This window comes from Plasmopara halstedii (assembly GCF_900000015.1).
Source record: "Plasmopara halstedii genome assembly, contig: Scaffold_474, whole genome shotgun sequence".
NCBI lineage: Eukaryota > Oomycota > Peronosporomycetes > Peronosporales > Peronosporaceae > Plasmopara > Plasmopara halstedii.
In genome coordinates this window covers 81,719-86,470 of record NW_020187394.1, presented here as the reverse complement: position 1 = coordinate 86,470, position 4,752 = coordinate 81,719, and positions in this window count along the sequence as shown.

Below are 4,752 nucleotides of genomic sequence, written 5' to 3'. Positions count from 1 at the left end.
ACTTGATGTTGTCACTTTTTCCGCGACTGCCTCTCATGAGATCTCTCAACAGTGGCGGCACATCGACTCGCTCCTAGTGTAACGGAATGCCTCCGGGGCTGAGAAGAGTCAGATTTGTATTTGCGCTTTGAGCATCGTCATCGTACTGCCTGGCTTGTAGTCATTCCAGTAGTTTATATCCAAATCGCTACCCTCGAGCAAAAGGAAGTCCAGCAACCAAAATAGTAGAGACGGTGGTTCATCTACAGCAGAATAATTCAAGTCTGACTTACTCGAAAAAGCATATCGTAGTAAGGCTTCAGTAAGTTTACATGAAAATAGTTGATAAGCTTTCAGATATTCAGTGTATATTCAATTTTTTCGCTACGACCATAAACGATACGATGTAGCCCAGTCGCAATTATGTCCTAGATACAACAAACACTGCATGTGTAGGTAGGTTGATTGCACTTACTAATACCTGTTACCCTGCACACTCGTTTGTAACCCGTTTGCCTCTGACTTCTGTGTGTCGCTGATATTTGTACTGCATTGTGTCGCGCTCCCTCCGCATGACTCTCGAATTGAGAACGATAGAATCTTAGATTTCGATACAAAGTGTAGCCGGGCTGATATTAGCAAGTCAAATTTTTCGACAGCTCCCCGTCCACTAAGGCTGGAGCTAGTTCGTTGCGGAATCACAGGCATTTGAATCTTACCAAACCTGTTGAATGATGCAAAGTTTGGTATGTACTGCGTTAGTTGACGCAAAGTCATTCAGTGTGAGCAAATCGCTCCAGCACCGCTTCTTTCGGCGCAAGTGCTCTGGAGGGTATTCTTCTCAGCGTAATACACGCGTTTTGCTTGACCACATTTTACAAATGCTCAGCATGAGTCATTTCTGCCACCGTCAGCACTGTTTGCCATAAGAGCGCGTATCTTATATGATACAATGGCTACCGATAAGCCGTGCTGGCGAAATACAGTGTCGGGAAGCAGCTCAATCGTATTCTTACCGGTTACGTTGTAGCTGACAGCAGCACAACAAAGCCATTTTTCACTGACGACCATAATACAGGTCTAATCGAACGCATCCGTTGGAAGACCAAAACGTCTGTACTTATAAACTGTCATCACTCTGCTGGAACAGTCAGACATGGCTAAGAACACTGGCACATGGGGCGAGTTTTTGCATACACACGTCATTCATGTTATGTTGCCAAAACAAAGTGCTAATCAAGGAGTATGACTTCATCGTGTCGAGGTTGCCACCCAGGAATTAGGTGCAGGTGATCAACCACGCGTTTCAATAAAGCAAAAAAGATCTGTCAAAACCCTTGCATTCAAAAGCTTACAGCATCACGTCACATTTTGCAGCTAACCTGTACGCTATACCTATCGTCTGATTAGCTGCTGACATAAACATTTTGGCGTGGGAAATTATTGTCAGGCCACGGCAAAATTGGTAACGGGGTTACACGTACCCTTGTATGAAAGAACGAGCCGTACAAGAAGGTGTGACCGTACATTGACGTGGTATTACACAAGTTGGTGTTATCACACGAAGGTGTGGCTAACCGTAACAAGAATCCACTACGTGGCAGGATTGCCAGTAGTCATGCACATTTATTAGCTTTTACTATATTAGTTAGGTATTACTGTATTGATTAGGTATTTCTATATTAAGTAGGTGTTGCTATAATAATTAGAAAAACCTACGGTTTTAGATATCGGCGGCTCTGCTGCAGCTAAACAATTAAACACAGTTTCAATTTTAAAGAGAAGAGTCCATTTGCCTTGGTTAAGGTTTTAGGTTACTCTTGAAGGTAGCGGATTGCATTCCGCTACACTCGTGCTGAATCTTGTAAAGTGCGTAAGGTCGGTAACCTTAGCTTGGCTTCTTCTAAGCAAAGAGCTACGCCATCCCCGCTGCACTTGGTAGCACACATAGTCAATCTACGCGTGAGTCGTTAGACTGATCGCCAGTGAGGACGAAGCAATACTCCGGGGCATGTAGGACGAACTGAATAAGCTGATGTCCCTGCCGGGCCCTAAGGGCGTGCGCACCTTGTTTCGCAAGGCCCTAAAGCGATACACGCGCGCCTACCGGCGTTTTCGAGCTATCAAAGCTCTGCTAGTGCATCTACAGCAGAAGCTGTCGGCGTTGACTGCGTCCATGAAACCACTGTCGACGACGGATGACTCCACCTGACCGAGGCCGTTGATGGTTAGCGTAAAGACCTTCGAGGGTTAAGGTGGGAGAATATCTCCTGCACTGGGTAAGAGAGGCCGAGATGGCCATGGCATTCGCCATGCTCCAGAACGAGCAACAGCGCGTGGCGCTAGCAATCTCCAAGCTCGGGGGCTGAGCGCAAGAATGGGTACTAACGTGCGGTGTTCGGTTGAAGCTGCATTTCCCTCCTGGGAGGAGCTGAAGAGTCAGCTTTTGCGAGTGTTCTCGCCGCCAAATCAGGCATATCACGTCGATTGCGTTTCCTTGTCGCCCTACAGAGCAAGAAGGAGTTGGTGGACTTTGTCCAAGAGTTAAGAACTCTTATCGCCGGGATAGCATCCGATCCTCTCACCGATGCAGTCGCAGTGACTGTCTTTAGAAGGGGTCTCCGCACTGGCATGGCCAGAATGGAAGTCTTCCATCTGCATCCGTCTTCTTTTGAAGAAGCGGTGAACGTGGCATTAAATGCCGAATTCAACTTTAAGTTAGCACGACTTGGTTGGAATGCACACCCGCAGAGCTCGTCGAGCGAACCTGACCCAATGGATCTCATCTATGCTGAGAACGAGGAGGGAGGGCTTTGAGCTGACGAGCAGCGAAGAAACATAATTGACGGTGTTTTGTATGTGGAGGCACCCATCTTCTTCGGACTGATTGTCCCCTGCGCAAATTGCGTAAAGGTTTGTCGAACCGACGTTTCGCTTCTCACCAGTCTGGTTTGTCGCGGGCAAACGACAAAACCTAGTAGCCGCGGGGCGCCCAAATGGGGGAGAACTGAGTTCTACTGAGCCTCAAAGAGGTAGAGGGCAGCACGGCTTAGCTCCGAAGAGCTACGTGCTCATAAACACGGAACGTGCTGATCGCAAAAGTGACCGTGAAGGGCTCTGAAAAACCATGGTAGATCCTTGCCAATTTCGGTGTGCCGGGCAATTATGCTCGACGCTCCACGATCGAAGTTTCTTATGCTGAGGCACTGAAAGAACGGTTGAACGACAGTCACTATTCGCTTAGCGACAGGGACTTGTGTCACTGTACCAAGGGTCCCTGTGGACCTCGGTGTCAAGTTTCTAGACTTTGATAGCGTGGAAAGCTGTCTTGACTTAGACTTGAATGCTTGGTATTATCTTATCCTTGGTATGGCATGGTTGAGGCACCACGAGCAATAGATTGATTGGAGATCTTAGGCGCTACGCGCACGTCTCCTGGTAGAGTTTTAGCGAGTAAAGAACCCACATCTGCTAGGAAGCAGAAGCACTTTTGGCGCGGGCACTGGACCGGGACGGTCAATGTGCTGGATATCGGAGAATCCGAGCTGTCAAACACTAAAGCTGTTTTCTCGGCCACCCAGAAACTGAACCAGCAACTGGGTCCGAGCACGGAAGGCAACAACCTCCATCTCCAATGGAGTCAAGCGCACCACTGTTGCCTGCAGCGACGCATTTTCCTGCTCCAAGGCTAGAAGTCGCTCCGACAGAGCGTGCTTGTCCACAAAGGCGGGACAGCCGGCGAGAATGTCAAAAATTTCTTGTAATCGTCCACCATTTCCCTCATATTTCCCCCACGACGCGCTCCAAATCATCAAGAGCGTCCACACAGCGATATGCTACTTCAGCATGACGCTCAGCGGAGCTCCGATCACGAAGGATCTCACTCTCAAGGGCTCGAAGAGTAATGCGAGTCGCCGGGCGGCAGTCAAACCGTGGTCACTGCTTGCCACCAACTCCTCTCGATTTGAACGGTGACGTCCACTGTCACGTGGAACGTTTAGTGAGACGACGTTGTCACCAGGGTCAAACCCAATATCTGGTGAAGTGGTGGGGATATCCTGATTCCGACGCCACTTCGGCAAGATTGCCCAGTCGCCGTGTACGCTTTTGATCAGAAAGATCAGGACGCCCCGCGCTTCCCGGCAAAATAGCCAGGGAAGTAGGGGTTGACCCATCCGTCGCAGGGCGACAATCTGAAGGGAGTCGACGGCGTGCTTTGAGTTTGCCAAACTCAAATCGGAGGTGGCGCTCCACACGCACGTCCACTTCCTTGAGGCTCAACTGCAGGTTATGCATTGAGGAAAGTTTCCGGTGCCGTTGCACCCATCGCTCAAAGAGCGCTTCATCATATGTAGCGCTTTCGCCAGGGGCAAGCACTACAGGTATTGTCTGCATCGCGGGATCCGCTCTGGCGCCAACGCTTCCGCGTTCACATGCGCCGGATCCCGATACGGCTAGAGCAAACCCACATAAAACACCGGGTGGGTGCGCATCCGTTTGGGAAGGTTTAGCATATACGCTAGGCCCTTCTTTACCACAACCTTAAACGGCCCTATAAACCGTGGACGAAGCTTCGTCCAGACGATAGCAGAGGCTGCATGTGTAGGAAGGTTTTGAAAGCTTAAGAAAACGAGGTCCCCGACCTTGAGACTATCCACTTTGTCTCTTCCTTTTTTATCTGCATATTATTTCTGCAGGTCTTAGCTTTCAGACATCGCATCGCGAACGTGTCGTAGGACACTCAGTCTGGTAGAAAAGAAGCAATCGACTTCC